The sequence below is a fragment of the Polypterus senegalus genome, chromosome 2 (genome assembly GCF_016835505.1).
Source record: "Polypterus senegalus isolate Bchr_013 chromosome 2, ASM1683550v1, whole genome shotgun sequence".
Classification (NCBI taxonomy): domain Eukaryota; kingdom Metazoa; phylum Chordata; class Cladistia; order Polypteriformes; family Polypteridae; genus Polypterus; species Polypterus senegalus.
Genome location: NC_053155.1, coordinates 29,586,244 through 29,603,797, shown reverse-complemented (window position 1 = coordinate 29,603,797; position 17,554 = coordinate 29,586,244).

Below are 17,554 nucleotides of genomic sequence, written 5' to 3'. Positions count from 1 at the left end.
TAGTATATAACATCAGTTACTCTCTGACTGAACAGAGGTGGACTAGGATTCTTCGAGATGAGCAAGATAAGTCTACATGCTAAGAGTCAAGTAAACCCAATTAGTTTGTTTGCCCTTCTCCACTTTAAGCCTATCTGTGAGCCCACCAAACACAGATGTTAATGGGTTAGTTGGGATTGTGACACGAAAGCTGTCTGATAGACATTTAACAATTTTTGTCCAGAATGATGTTAATTTGGTACTCCCCCCAAAACATGTGGCCTAGTGAAGCTGGGGCTCGATTGCAATGTTCACAGGTTGGATCTTGCCCTGGAAACATTTTAGACAATTGTGAACAAGTTAGATGCGCTCAATAAAAGATTTTGAGTTGAATAATTGAATGCTTTGCGCATACGGAGCTCGAGTGAATTCTGTGTGTGGCTGCCTTCCACTCTGTTTCTAAAATTTTGAGTGAGAGATTCCTTTTCCCACTGTACTCTTTTGAAAGGAAGGGACTTTAAAATGATTTTATTTATTACAGAAATGCTATCTGAGTCTTCAAGACTGATGAATATCTCTTCTGGAATAGAAATAGGTGGGAGGTGAGGACAACTGGGCAGATTTCGTTTAGCAAAGTTTCTAATTTGGAGATAGTGGAAAAATTGTGTTGATGAGAGATTAAATTTGGAGTGTCATTTTTTCGAAGGATGTGAAGACATTATTTATATACATATTTTCTTGCATGTTCTACATTTTCTTTCTATTTCTTAAATGAAAGAAGGCGTTCTCCTACACTGGACATACATGCATTGTCAAAAATATCCTTGAAAGAATGGTATTTCTGCTGACCACAGGATTTACTGTAATCTAAGAACTGTATCAGCCAGTAAATTAGTTGCCTTTTACATGTACAGTATATGCAACATTCAGACTGTACAATAAATGCAATTTAGATGCACCCTGGTAAGCAACACAACAAGCGCCATGGAAAGCAACTCCTTTATGTCTGCTATTTTGGAAAATGGTTATCTTCTATGAAGGATGGCCAGTCAGGAAAGAGCTAAATACGAAGGATGAACTCATCAGAATCTGTGTTTCCAAAACTCTGCGTGTTCACCCATCCACATTATAATGCCGAGCTGACGCTTTCAGAAGTATGCTGTATAATTCTGGCGAGTGTTTTCAAAGTAATTCATTTTAGGGCATTAAAAACTGCCAGGCATTGTGAAAGAAAGGTGTAAACACATACTAATGTCTGCATTTGTAAACGAAAATATAATGCGGACATAACCCTCGTTTTCACTAAAATATTTTTTAATCTTTTAGCATTTTGGTTTTGACTCTAGCTCTGTTTTAGAGCACTGATTTTCTCAAAGACCTTTAGTTTAGTTTGTTTGGTTCAGAATGTCTTCCTAGTTTTGACCTTGGCTTGCCTCTGGCCTCATCTTTTAGCCTCTTCCTTATTTCTGATCTCTCATTGCTCACAATAATTCTCAGGTACACTCTTTTATATTTAAAAAATATCCCAATGTGATTCTTCAAAAAGTGAATACAAAAACAACAGCAAAAAGTAACCAAGTTGGTTTATGATAACAATACACATGAATTTCTATAAAAATGTTGAACCAATCCTCAGTGAGAAAATTATTTTTTTAATTTAAGAAAATATAAAGTATCGCTTTCCTAATGAGTTTTGAGAAGTGGATTGTACTTCTTAGACTTAGAGAAAAATTCCACCAAAAAACTATATTTTTGTATATGTTTCTCAATACTTTAATCTCATATTTTCATTCAGAATGGAGAGAAAAGAATTGATGGAAGCCTGTGGTGACAACGGCAAAAACATCCATGAAAAGAAAAAAAAATGTCAGGACAGAACTTTTGACTAACGAATGAGGGGGAGAGACAGATTTTAAAAATGAGCTCGAATGATTGTTGCAGATGTATTTAACAATATTTTAGGAAAAAAGTACATGTGTTTTGCATGTTGTGAGCATACAACTGGATACCTGACATGTGGATTATGCCACTCAAGAAAGGTGAGATTTTTGTTTTTCTTGGATGTTTCTGATATTGTTTGCTGTCATCTGACATTGGTTTCCAAAGACTGCCATTTAATCATGCAATGTTTTTATCTCCATTCTGCATGAAAATTTTTAATTTAGATTCAATTTGTTTCTAGGCCATCATTAATATATACATAAAAATGATTTTAAGTGGAGTAATCCTTTAAGAAAAAGTAGGGAGCACCACCCCCTGCTCACTTCGCTTGCCCACACCCTAGGGTTGGCTTACAATTTAAAGAGATTGTTATCTTAATTTTATTCATTTTCATTCATTTTTTATTTCTTGATATTTGCCAGTAATAAAGCTGTAGTGAATGAGGTATTCCCCCTCCTGCGCTGGGGCACGCTACGCACCAGCCACTTTGCATCTCTGCCTCTCGCGTCGTGAAGAGCGGGGCTGAACGCACGCTAAGGAGATGCGGTTCGTCCTCCAAAATCCCCCCTTAAACAGTGATACAATGCAAAACAAATACAGTTTTTTTACCTCCTCTATGCTCTATCAGCTGGCTTGCTGCTGCTGCTGCTGCTGCTGCTGCCGTGCTGTGTGATCTGCATGTTGCGCAGCACATCGAACATTTAAAAGCCTGTACAGCTGTCCTTGTGTCTTATGTCTCAACCCAAGATTTTTTTATTATAATAGAGATATGAGCTTTCGTGCAAGCACTAGAGTATATGATGCCACAACGGACTTTCCCTTCGGTCATGTTGCCCAATTTTAATTTTAATTGCCTCCATTTGTAGAGTATATCCATTAAAATTTGACATTGAATATCAAAGCATCATCTTATTAATCACAAGTGAGCAATCCAATGAGTAATTGAATATAAATAGCAAAAGCAGGTGTAGCTGCATGTTAGATAAATAAAGCCTCCACTGTCTATCTGTACACTGACATTATACTGTACTATCATTTAGGACCAATTACCTATTACAGCCGTAACGTCTTACTTGTGTGATACTCTTTTAGGCATTGCAGCGTGACGAACCTCTGAACAACTTTAATATTTTTTGAGTTACTGTTAAAAAAAAGAACTCGTACAGATTATTGGCTCAAACTTTTCCAAGTGGCTCTGTTTCCTTGACACAGAGCATGGAGTTTTATAAGCCTGGGTGTAATAGTTCCAGGGCCTGTTTGAGGAAGAGAAATTTCCGAATCCTGGTTTGCTGTAGCGTGATTTCACACTCACAGATAAACCTTTGCTAGAACACAGAATTTCAATTGGCTCACACAATCCTACATAAGTCCATCCAGATTAATGTGCGTTCTCTGCATTATTTACAGACCCGCAGGAATCGGCCCCTGACCAGCCAATTAACCATGAACTACAAGTATCTGAAACAGCACACTAATTGTTTCACCCTGATTCTGTTACTTGCGCTCTATTAAATAAAACAACACAATTGCCTCCTTCCTTCACGCTCAGTGTTGGAACTAAGAGAACAGGTAGAGGTGCTACAGGCAATATTAACAGTTAATAGCCAAATGAACTACAGTACAAGACATCAGTCATTTTATTGCCTTATCCCATTACAGAAACTTAAATTGAAACTGCATTAAAATGTATAAAGGTGTGTGTATTCGTGGAACAGAAGTCTTCAGGGATGTTTCTTTAAAAGGTGAGAGAATCTGCTGAAGGTGCACAGCTTGTTCCACCAGCAAGTCAGTTATCAGTTATTATTGCTCAGAAATGCTGACATTTTATAAATTTGATTTCCCTACCTGCAATTCTGTGGAATTCCTCCTTGATAGTAGTTATTTATTTCTGCCTCAGTAAGACAGCCTGTGTGTGTGTGTAGAGACAATGCTTCAGAGTTAGGCACACTGCTTTGCTGAAGAAAGCTGCATTAGCAAAAAATAAATAAATAGTAATAATAAATATTAAAATATTGCATGTAAAACAGTAACATTCATACAAACTCTGTTTGATTGTGATGTGATTATGTTCTTCCGGACAGAATTTAGGAAGTTGTATTTCTATGTCAACTTTTCATTCAGGCGCCCTGCCCAGGATTTGTACCTGGCTTGCACCCTGTGTTGGCTGGGATTGGCTCCAGCAGACTCCCGTGACCCTGTGTTAGGATATAGCGGGGTGGACGATGACTGACTGACTGACTTTTCATTCAGAAAGAGGATATTTTTAATATTTAGGTTTTTTCTGCTTTTTAAATAGTGTAGCTGGGATCAGTATTTCTGATAGGACATTTGAGATTATTGATCTTATGATGGAATCCTTAATTATTATCCTTAATTATTGAGGCTATAAAGCATTAATCATTCACGTTAAACTTGCTCTTGTTCTAGTTAGTTTCAGAGCATTGGTTGCTCCATTTATATGTCATCACATCTTTCTTTCTGGAACAGGAAAAGACTAAGCCCATTCCAAAAAGCAGAATTTACATTTACATTCATTTCCTTTGCAGACGCTTTTATCCAAAGCGACTTACAAAAAGAGGTAAACATGATTTAATAAATATAAAGTCATGGATTAAAATTAGTAAAGCAATTAAACCAATAATGTAAAATATCACAGAGCAAAGTTTTATTTTCCTATCAATTAGACAGATATTCACAAATACATTGAGGGAGTCAGCAGTATGGATGGAGGTGGGCAGCTTGTCACACCAACTAGGAACTACACAAGAAAAGAGTCTGGATTGAGACTTGATGCCACACAGAGCTGGCATCACCAGACATTGTTCTTTGGCAGACCTGAGTGGGTGAACAGAACTTCACCACTGTCTCCATACACTCAGCTGCTTACCCATTGACTACTCTGTAGGCATGCATCAAGGATTTTAACTTGATGTGCGCTGCTACAGGGAGGCAGTGTAGCGACCTAAAGAGAGGAGTGACATGAGTCCGTCTTGGCTGGCTAAATACAAGATGGGATGCTGCATTCTGGACCATATGCAGTGACTTGATAGCAAATGCGGTTACTTAGGCCAAATGTGAGTTGCAATTGTCCAGATGTGACAAGACCAAAGTCTGAACCATAAGTTTTGCTGTATACTTTGGCAGATAATGGTTTGATCTTGCAGATATCATACAGCGTGCTTCTGCATGAACAAGAAATGGTAGAAATGTGGTCAGAAAAAGATAGTTGCTCATCAATCACCATCCCAAGGTTGTGTACTTGTCAGAAGGGGACCTTGTTTTTTTTCAGTTTCCTGGATAATCCAGTTACTCATTGTGACATGGCTGTCTGCAGGATGTAAGTATTTGCTGTCTTGCAAAGGAGTTGCTATTTTGAAGTTTATGGCTGGTTGAGATTTACAAACAATACCACGTGTGATAACAGAACTGTCTCCTTCCTTGGAGGATTTCTGCATTTACCTGACTTGGCAATTAACATGTTTGACAATATTGGTTGCTAAACAGCAGATCTTTACTCATTAATGGTTGGTAACAATACATTTTGTTAACTCGTGTTTTCATTATTTGTTAAACCCAGGAAATTTAGCTGTGCCACTTGTTTAATCTGGTTGTCCAGAACTGATAATTGCAGGGACTGAAGGAGATTTAAGCTCTGGCCAGGAGAAGGCAAGAGGAAGGGGACGGTCCACTGAGAACACTGCCAAGACACCCGGACAGAGCAAAGGGGCTCGCAGGCTGACAAGGGTACGTGGCTGGCACGACGTGAGACACAAGGACGGCAATACTTCCAGGGAGGAAGAGACAGCTCCATAAGGAGACGCCGGTTGTGGGCCCAGCGAGAGAGGGAAGCTGCATGGAAGGACCGAGCCAAGCTGGCAGACAAGAAATAAGGCGTGCCTAGGTCACAGCAATACAAGAAGCCCAGAGTGGAAAAAAAGGAACAACGAAGAGACGCCGACAGGGATTCCACGATTCTCTTGGAAACGAGTGTCCGGTGAACAGAGTGCATCTGTGGACAGTTGAACAATTAAGTGTTGGGGTAACACTGAGAACAAACAGGACTTTGCACCACTACAGGTTGTATCATCCAATTCATGTTTTTAATGGACTTTTAGAGTGTGGACTGTGGGCTTTCCTTTCTAAGATAAGAAATTTTCTTCATGATACTGTTAGATTTGGTTTATGTTCATTTATCTTTTTCATGTACTTATTATTGTCTAGTGTAATAGAAGTTACTGTTACTTCCTGAAATTGCAGTTGTGTCTTTCATTGTGTGTTTACTCACCGCCCAATTTAAAGAAACCTGTGTGCTATCATTGGTAAATTTCAGGAGTTCCCAGTCTCTTAATAAAACTGGGTGGCGTAGTCGGATATTTGGATGGTGTCTAGTTGGATTACCTGAAAGTGTGAACAGACACCTGTTACATACTGACTTGGCAGGTGTTTACAACAGTGAGTCAAGCTGTACAGAGATGGGGAACTGAACAGACCAGCTTTCTGGGATCACAAGAAGTTTAGTTTTTGCCAAGATGAGCTGTAGATGGTGGTCCCTCATCCAGGTTGAGATATCAGTAAGACATGCAGAGATTCTAGCTGATATCGTATTGTACTCCGGACAGAATGACAGGTACAGCGGTGTATCATCAGCATAGCGCTGATAAGAGAGCCAATGGAATTGGATGATGGAGCCCAGCGAAGGTGGTGTACAGAGCAAAAATTAGAAGACCTAACATCAATCCTTGGGGTACCCCTCTGCATGTCTGGTCCACACTTGACAACTCTCCTTTCCAGGACACGCTGTAGTATCTACACAAGATGTAGGACTCAAATCATTTGAGAGCAGTCCCAGTGATGCCAGTATCATAGAAGGTGGCAAGAAGGATGTCATGATTGACCGTGTTGAAGGCAGAGGAGAGATCTAGGAGGATCAGGATCAGGACAGATAACATGTTTGTAGCAGTTAATAGCAGTAGTGGTTACTAGTAGAATTTGCAAGTGCATTGTTGGTTTCACAGTTCACGTAAATGTAGCATAATCTGTTCCAGAAACACAGTTTTGGCTAAATCCAGGATTTTGGAAATGGAATTAGCTTGATTTCTATGAATCCTGCTATAATTTAGCCAGGTTTCACAATAATGCTCCTTTCTACAACAGTAACCCCTTATGTCTGCTTTAAGGCGTAACTGAAAAGGACAAAAGTTTTCCTGAGCATCTCAGTTGAAATGGAATATGCTGTGCTGCTGCTATCCCCAGATTTGTATGAATAAAGGAGCTTAAAGGCCCAGTCGTACCTTTGGAAAGGTCAGAGAAACCCATCATTTCTGTTTTGATTTTTTGTTTGTGTTTTCTTTATTTTTATTTCAGTTTTCAGTTTTTGTTTTGCTTTTCATTTTCATTGTTGTTTGTTTATCTTTTGTTTGTGTTGTTCCTTTCGGGACCGTACTAAATGACTAGGCAGGCGTTATTACAGCAGTGTATAGACGGAAAGTCACATCCTTTTCAATTGCCTTTATATCTTTTTTGGATTTTTTATTATACAACACAGACATGCTGCCAGACTCAAGAATCTTTCAATGAGAGAATGGAGATAGCACGGACATATCAATATTTAAGCAGATGTCCTAACTGGGAAAACTAAAACATTAAAATAAACATTGATCAGGATGTGTAACCAGAATTGTGGTAAAAGAACTGAGCAATATAACATGAAACAAACAAAAAAAATAATAAGTGAGCTGCAATTCATAGTCAGAAGGCAGAAAAAGCTGTCAGAACTCAGAAACTAAAAATAAGAAAGATACTAAAGGTGACTAATTCCTGAATCTATTATCTTAAGATAATCAGGAAGTGAAAAAAAAAAAGATGTTTCATTTGTTGCAGTATTGCTGTCATATGTCGCATGCTCCCAGTCATCAAGCCTGGCAATGACACAGAAACATCAACAAAACTATTCCACAATGGTGGCACCCATAAGAAAAAAAATAACACATTTATTTCCATAGCACATTTTAATACAAAGAATGTCGCTTTACAACATATAACAAAGAAGTAGTTATGTGCAACAAAAGCAAGCAGAAAAACAAATTAAATTATACAAAAACAATCTTATATATAAATGTCAATTCGTAGAAGTGTGTGTGTGCCTGTCTGGCCTGGAAGTGAGAGGTGGAGTTGGGGTAAGGGTTCAACCCCCGAGGAAACAGTAAACTTGCGTAGCCACTGATAACACAAGCGAGGCCAGCACGTCAGCAAAATGAAACCTCAGAAGAAAGACAAAGTCGCTTAACCACTAATATCGGCAAAACGGTATCCCTTTTACTTTTCCTCCTGCTGCTAATGCACAAGCGATGCGAGCACGTCGGCAAATCGAATCCTCCTTGGAGAGAGATGCCCAGAGTAGTTCCTTTCAATTACCTGACATCTCTACGTTTCAGTTTATTTTCTGACGATTTCAATAGTTTCTAGGACCCTGGGCTTTTTACAGCACAGGCTTACATGGCTAGTAATGATTAAATAATGAACAATTACATAAGAAAGATATATAATTAAGAGAAGTAAAGTCCTTAAATATATAATTTTTTATTTTAATTTCTAAATGACTGTCCAATGATAAGGTGAAATGGCCAGGGTTGACAGAAAAAAAAAACATTCATTTAAGCTGGAGAAAAAAACAAAAACATTCTGACATAAATGTCCTTAATTTTTTTTTCATGTTTCATCCTAGAAAATTCGACACATTGGATCTTGTGCCAGGTTGGGGCATCTGAATTCATCTGAACATCACATTGGACTGCAATGGAGTTTGATCGGGTACTGGTGGCACAGAACAACACCACAAAAGAACCAGAAAAAAAAACAGAGAAAAGTAAAGATTAATAATGATTGCAGAATAACTGAAGAGACAGATAAAATATTGCATACATACTGTAGGTTATTAAGTGTAGAACAAAATTGAATTTACTGAAAAGCAAAATTAAAAAATGGGGATATTAGGAGTTTCTTAAAATGTTTCACACTGTTTGCCTGGTGAATTGGTAAAGTAGTATAGATTTTGGGTGCATAGCAGCAAAAGGCCTCTTCTTTTATGTTTTGCTCTTAGAATTATAAGCTATTAGAAGATTTAAGGCTACAAGTTTGAGTGGAGGCGGACAGGCACTCCAAAATATCAGAAAATTATTTACAGCTTTACATACCATTAGTACTATTTTAAAATGAATACTAAAGGACAAGGGTAACCAATGTAATGATGCTAAGACTTGTGAGATGTGCTCAGATTTTCTTTTACTGGTTAATATTCTTGCTTCTTCATTCTGAACTAACTACAACATAAGCCAAGTTTCCATCCAGTTTTTTGCGACGTTTTGTTATCGACAAACAGAATATACGTAAAAAAATGTGCGAAATTTGCTGTCTCCAGCCTGTTTCCATCCAACTGGCTTTTTATCGATAAAATTGTGTGCGTGATGACGTCATCCCCGCCAAAACGAACTGTCACATAAGTTTTGTTGTATCGCGAAAAAAAATCTGCCCTTGAGCCGTTTTCATACATAATTTTGTGTATGTCGCAAATTATCTACCTTTTGTTTTCCACGTTACACCCCCTCCACTAAACAAAGAAACAAAGAAATGGAGAGATTATTCAGACAGTTTTTTGAAATTTGCCAGCTTACTGTTATTTCAGTTTCACAAATAATTGGAATTGTACATAATATCCGAAGACGACAGCAGAATGAAGCAGTTCCTTGTCTGATAGCCCTAGAGCTCGAAGAAAGTACCCCAGTGCGACGAAACCAACGGGTATGGGAGAGACAACATAATAAGACCTTCTGGGAGGAGGTGGTGGAGAGACACTTCACAGAAAATCTCTGGCTGCAACATTTTAGAATGACACGGCCGACGTTTGAAATGTTGTGTGGATTCATCAGTCGTTGGCACTCCTGGAAGTGCCCATGATGCACCTGTGTTTGCAGCATCGGATCTGTACAGGTGAGCCTACCTTTCAACATCCGTTCTCAGTGCGATAACAACTGAATTAGTACTGTAACCTGCTTCCCTTAAGGTTTTGAATTAAAACTGAAATTTGAATTAATACAAAATACCGTTTAATCAAAAAAAAAAAACTAAAGTTAATATTAATGAGAGAATTTCTCATATATGCTAAAACATCTGCCATTTAATAATAAGAAAAAAATGTTTAGATAATGAAACACACGGTTTATTAAATATTTTGACTGGCACAGTAAATTACCTTTGCGGTTTTTGCATTATTTAGACATCCTGAGAGACACCCCCAGGCTACAGTTGATGTGGAGGGAGTTCAGGTACCCCTTTTAGTAGCAGGAGACCCAGCCTATCCGCTACTGCATTGGCTCATCACGAGAAATAACAAGTCTCTTCATCAGACCATGCGAACCTCTCCGCCATTCTCATTTTGATTGCACATGATGAAAATGTATCATGTGACACATTTATTTGCATTAAAGCCCTTTTTTCCGACAAAAAGTGTTTCCAATGTAGTTGTTGCGACATCTGAAGTATCGATATGGAATTTATGCGCTAAAGTTAAACGGAAAAATATTATGTCGACATGTACAACATTTTATCAATAATTAGCATTTCCATTTGCTATATCGGTAAAAAAATTTGCAGCGCTAAATATTTTTTCGCAAAAACTCCTTGGCTGGAAACCTGCTTAGATTGGTACCTTTCTTTGGGAAATAAGTAAAATAGTACCATGTGAGAATGTAAATTATATTTAACATGGGTAAGAAGATATGGGAACAAAAAATACATACAGTATTGCCAATAGGATCCTTCACCTTCAAAACCCCACAATACTGCAATCATTTTTAACGATCAAAGAACAGTTGAAAAAATAAAAATAAAAATCACAAGTCTAATCATAACAATTTAAGTATAACATGTCCAGGAGAACTCTGAGCCAAAGAAACCAATATAAACAGCATCCTAAATGGGAGTAAAACCAAAACATTTTCCCTGGAACTCCTACTCAGTTTAGCACCTCTCAACACACTCAAACCTAAAACTGTAAAACCTAATGATGTCACCAACATGAAGCTAAAAAACACAAAAAATAATTTAAAAAGAATGAAAGTATAAGAGAGAACTGTGATAAGTACTCTGCTAATCTGTAACATAATAAGCGGAGTGGTGGCTCTGAGGCTAGGTATCTGCACTGGCAATCAGAAGGTTGCCACTTTGAATCCCGTAAATACCAAAAGGGGCTCTGCTGTGTTGGACCCTTGAGGAAGGCCCTTAACCCTCAATTGCTGAGTGAACTGAGTAGTGAGAAAAGCGCTATATAAATGCAAAGAATTAATTATTATTATAATTAGCCATTCAAAACAGATGTTTTTTGGTAGGCAGAAGTAGGTTTTCCTCTGTTATGATCTTCATTTGAGATTATGTTGTTAATGCAGGGGTTAAGGAATGAAAAAGTTAGCCCAAAATATCATTGACATCATGACAGCTTTTTAATGTGTGTGTTAAATTTACTAAAATGTTAACAATGGCAAATATAACAGTAGCATAGCTCAATGGCACAAAGCAGGACAGCACTCTGCCAATTTTTATATTCATCTTGCCTAGGGCCCTGGTCCAAGATGCTCATGTTACATTATCGAGAGCACTCTGGGGAAAATCTCATTTCTACAAGTATTTCACAAAAATATTTTCAAATTCTGCCAAGAAAAAAAAGTCAGCCAGCTCTGGTTTAATCTCACATTCATTAGCATACAGTGTGTCAGGCTCTACTGAATACATTTAAAAAACTAAAATACATTCTTTTTAACAACTGTGTGACAATAGCAGTTTAATATTCAAGCCAAGTTATGACATGGTTTGCAAATATTTATAGATTTTCTAATTTAGCAGTTACGACAATGTTTTTGCAGCATACATTTTTGCAATTTACCCTTTTCCCCACTCTAAGGTGATGTCTATAAAAAGTAAAAGAAACCACAGAATTATGCCAGACACGATGGTTATCAATATTTATATGTTGTCAGATAGAAAGAAATATTAGATAAAACTACTCTTTGAATAACAAGCACTTCAGAGAAAATGGTATTGTTGGGTCTCTGGGGAAGCCGAGAAGTGAAAGTCATTTATCTGTGTACAGTAGCACTAGCCATTTTTTTATGACTCACAGAGCTGTAGCATGGCAACATAGAAATCATTCCTTGCCTTTCCAGGCCTATCCAAGTATAATGGAGCACTACCAGAATGGGAAATCAGTTAAATGCCAGGATGACTCCCTGGCTAAGATTATCTACTGGGAAATACTAAACTCAGATTATAATAGTAGTTTATCATTTGTATTGCAAAATACTAATCATTTTTGAATACTGATCATTTTAGTTCTGTATTTAGTGAGTGTTAGTTTTAGTTAGAGTAGGGAGCAGGTTGAGGAGACTCTGGAGATATGCTCTGGACAAGAGAGGAATGAAGATCAGTAGGAACAAGACAGATACATGTGTGTAAATGAGAGGGAGATCAGTGGAATAGTGAGGATGCAAAGAGTAGAGTTGGCAAAGGTGGATGAGTTTAAATACTTGGGATCAACAATTCAGAGTAACGGGGACTGTGGAAGAGAGGTGAAGAAGAAGAAGAATGCAGGCAGGGTGGAATGGGTGGAGAAGAGTGTCAGGAGTGATCTGTAACTGATGGGTGCCAGCAAGAGTGAAAGGGAAGGTCTACAGGACAGTAGTGAGACAAGCTATGTTATATGGGCTGGAGGTGGCAGAGTTAAAGATGCTAAGATTTGCATTGGGTGTGACGAGGATGAACAGGGTTAGGAATGAGTACATTAGAGGGTCAGCTCAGCTTGGACACTTAGGAGACAAAGTCAGAGAGGTGAGATTGTGTTGGTTTGGACATGTGCAGAGGAGAGATGCTGGGTATATTGAGAAAAGGATTTTAACAATAGAGCTGCCAGGCAAGAGGAAAAGTGGAAGGCCTAAGAGGAGGTTTATGGATGTGCTGAGAGAGGACATGACGGTGATGGGTGTGACAGAGCAAGATGATGAGGACAGGAAGATATGGAAACAGATGATCTACTGTTACCTTCCTCTCATTTACACACAACTGTATTCTGTCTTGCTCCTACTGACCTTCATTCCTCTACTCTCTAGAGCATATTTCCACCTCGCCAGGGTCTCCTCGACCCGCTGTCTACTCTTGCTACAGGTCACTATGTCATCACAGCAAACATCACAGTCCAAGTGGACTCTTGTCTAATCTCGTCTGTCAACCTGTCCATCACCATTGCAAATAAGAAAGGGTTCAGAGCTGATCCTTGATATAATTCCACCTCCATGTTGAATGCATCTGTCACTCCAGCCGCAAAACTCACCACTCTCACACTACCCATGTACATATCCTGTACAACTCTTACATACATCTCTGCCTCTCCCAACTTCCTCAAACAATACCACAACTACCCCCGAGGCACCCTGTCACATACTTTATCCAGGTCCACAAAGACACAATGCAACTCCTTCTGGTCTTCTCTAAACTTCTCCATCAACGTACAGTACCTCAGAACAAACATTTCATCTGTGGTGCTCTTTCTTAGCATGAAACTATACTGCTTCTCACTAATTATCATCTCACTTCTTAACCTAGCTTCCACTACTCCTTCCCATAACTTCATGCTGTGGCTCATCAATTTTATCCCCCTGTAGTTACTATAATCCTACACATCCCTCTTATTCTTAAAAATCGATACCAGTACACTTCTTCTCCACTCCTCAGGCATCCTCTCACTTTTTTAAAATTCCATTAAACAATCTGGTTAAAAACTCCACTGCCATCTCACCTAAACACCTCTATGCTTCCACAGGTATGTCATCTGGACCAACGGCCTTTCCGTTCTTCATCCTCTTCATACCTGTCCTTACTTCCTCCTTTGCACTTCCTGATTCACTATCTCCACATCATACAACCTTCTGTCTCTCTCATTTTCTTCATTCATCAGCCTCTCAAAATACTCTTTCCATCTTCTCAATACATCCTCCTCACTTGTATGTTTCCATCTTTATCCTTTATAAGCCTAACCTGCTGCACATCTTTCCCAGCTCGGTCCCTCTGTCTAGCCAATCAGTACAGGTCCTTTTCTCCTTCCTTAGTGTCCAACCTCTCATACAACTCATCATACACCTTTTCTTTAGCCTTCGCCACCTCTCTCTTCACCTTGCACCTTATCTCCTTGTACTCTTGTCTACTTTCGGCATCTTTCTGATTATCACACTTCTTCTTCGCCATCCTCCTACACTGTATACTCTCTTGTAGTTCCCCATTCCACCACCAGGTTTCCTTTTCCTCTTTCCTCTGTCCAGATGTCATGCCAAGCACCCTTCTTGCTGTCACCCTTATCACTGGTGCTGTAGTTGCCCAGCTGTCTAGTAAGTCTTCACTGCCACCCAGTGCCTGTCTTAACTCCTCCTTGAACTCAACCTTGCAGTGTTCCTTTTTCAACTCCCACCATTTGATCCTTGGCTCTGCCCTCCCTTTCCTCCTCTTCTTGATCTCTAGACCACCATCCTATGCTGTCTACACTTTTCCCAGCTACCACTTTGCAGTCTTTAATCTCATTCAGATTGACTGTTCTGGATAGGATATAATCTTGCTGTGTGCATCTTCCTCTACTCTTATTATATATTATTATTATTATAGTGTCACTGAAATCATTATAATCTGCAGACAATGGAGGTGTGAGGCTGGGTTAGTGGGAAGTTAATGCTGACTAAATGTTTATTTATTTATTCTGTGCATAACAGTTTACACACCACAGGGTCTGATATTGATATTTATATGGATAATGTTTTCTTTTCTTTGCTTGCATTTTATACTTTGACAGTTAGGAAGATCATTTAATGTACCTCTTATGACCTAAAATGTTGGAAGGACTGTGGGGCTGATGTACTGCTTCTCTTCTGCTTGCACTCAAGCCACATGAGCTCAGGCAACATCCCGCACAGACTCAATCAGCCAGTGATAGTGACTTCCTACCAAGGCAAGCAGTTTGCTGACGTTTTCTTAACTTGTACTGGGGATCTGTTTGCAGTCAGTACTAACTATTGGAGGTAAACTACAGCAAAATATACAAAATATACAAGTTGATGTAACTGCTACCACGATAACATTGATATAGTAAACTAACTTGTAGCTGAAGTTGCACAGAATGTTTCTGTTTTTAGATTTTATTTTAAAACTTTTTTTATTTTAAGACTGTGTACATCAAAATCTATTCAAAGTATGGCAACAAAAATGTTACTTTCTGCAAATTTCTTTGAAGAATAAGCATCCGACTTTTCAACAAAATTAGTCCACGGGTACATGGATTGGTTACACATTCAAAGAGAGAGTACATAATTAATGAATAATAAGCAAATCTAACAGGAATGTCACAAAAACATGAATAATAATACAGGTCAAATGCCATTAGAACAAAGTGCTTGTGACTGCAAAAGCAATTCTTTATAACAGGGATTTCTTTATAATAGAATTGGAATATAGCTCAGTCTTTAAACACATACAGCTGACTGCAGAATGCCAAATATGATGGCAACATCTTTTTTCTTGTTGCCAGCATCAATGACAGTGAGAACAGTGAGAGGTTTCAGTTTTTTCTGTAAAGTAAATTTCTGTCTTCATTGCCAAAGCATCCATTTGCCCTTGCGCCTGTAGAGCTCACTCTTTGAGTTAGCAAAACGGTGCCCCTCAGCATCCATAGCATGCAGTCAGTATTATAATTCAAGGTCCGGAGCAAATGCTGCTTCAGTTATATAAACAGCAACCTTCGGTGTCTGGAGTGTGAGACACTTAACTTTCAGAAACAGTATCCCTCTGGCAATAGCTCTGTAATGAACTGACCGGCTCTCTCTGACTGCCAGTTGTTCTTCTGTGAGTCACTCTTTTGTTAACCTGGAAATATTTTGCATAAAAACATAATGATAAAAAGTTTCAGTAAATGAAGGTCACCTTTGGAAATAAAATCTTAGGATACATAAGTTTGCAAGTGTAAACTTCAAAGACATACCCAAATGCAACACATTTAAAAAAAAAAAAAAAGATTATGATGTTTAGGCTTTCACAGCGTAAAATCTCAGCCAATTTATGAAACATGTTGGAAACACGAGGGAAGCTCAGAAGTTAGCACTTCTGCTGAAGGGCAAGCAAAAAATGAAACCTCAATCTGGTTGAAGTGCTGGCTGCGACAGACCTCCAGAGCTCTACAAGTACAACTGAAGTCAAATTTGATTGACAGTTATCTTGCTCCCTAGATCCACCCACAATGTCTCCAAGCTGCAGTAACTCATCCCGAGCTCTGCTTGGCTGCACAAGAGTGTTTGACTGCAGACACAATCCAATTTGATGGTCAGTGGAGCTCCTGAAAAGTGATTTTTGGGTCAAGGCCAGAAGAAATTTAATGAAAAATGATTTTGTTGTAATAAATTTTTTAGATAAAACAGACTTTGCTGCAGTGAGGTTTTTTTCAATATTAGTTCTATAGGAAATTGGCTGTAATGTAACAAAGACCTCCACCTCAAACCTGAAATACAAAGGCTGAGTGTGGTCCCAACAGAGTGATGTTTTGGTGGCCCTGCCTTTTGTGGTTCCACCCACAGAACACGAGGAAGCAACTTAAATACAAAATACCTACATGCTCAATAATAATTAATGTAACAATGTCAACAAAAATTACATTACAGAAGAAAAAAGAGAAATAAGTTTAAATCACCAAAAATAACCAAAAAGAGAAAAACAAACAGGGAACAAATCCTTTGAATTGTGTCATAAGAAAATTAATTATAGAAGCAAGAAAGGCATTTAGACGATTCACCTTCATTAGATAGATAGATAGATAGATAGATAGATAGATAGATAGATAGATAGATAGATAGATAGATTAACATTATTTTGCTTAGTAGACACTTTTATCTGCAGTGACTTACATAGGAGTTCAACATAATCAAGTGAACATTAGTCTGGGTGACTTTTTGGTGACAAGTGTTATAGGACAAGGGTAAAAAAACTGATTATCACAATTGAAAATCTCAGAACAAAATTTGGGGTACTACACTATCTTAGTTGCAAGAACCTCCCAAAAATATAATCAATTAGACAGAAATTCACCAAACCAAAGAGTCTTCAAATGTTTGTTAAACACATTGAGGGAGTCAGCAGTTTGGATGGAGGTAGGCAGCTCATTCCACCAGCTAGGAGCTACACATAAACAGAGTCTGAACTGAGATTTGGCACCATGCAGAGGTTGCATCACCAGATGCCATTCAACCGCAGATCTGAATAGTTGAGGAGGAGGGCAGGGGCTGAGAAGTTCATCTGACTTCCAAATGACTACTCTGTAAGCAAGAATTAAGGATTTAAACTTAATTCATGCCAGTACGGATAGCCAGTGTAGTGATCTGAAGAGATGAGTATCAAATGCTCACCTCAGCTGGTTGAACACCTGATTTGCCTGTGCATTTTGGATCATCTGCACTGACTTAGTGACACCTAATGGTATTCCTGCCAGTAGAGAGTTGCAGTAGTCCAGACGTGATAATACTATAGCATGGACAAGGAGTTGTATTGCAAATTCTGTCAGATA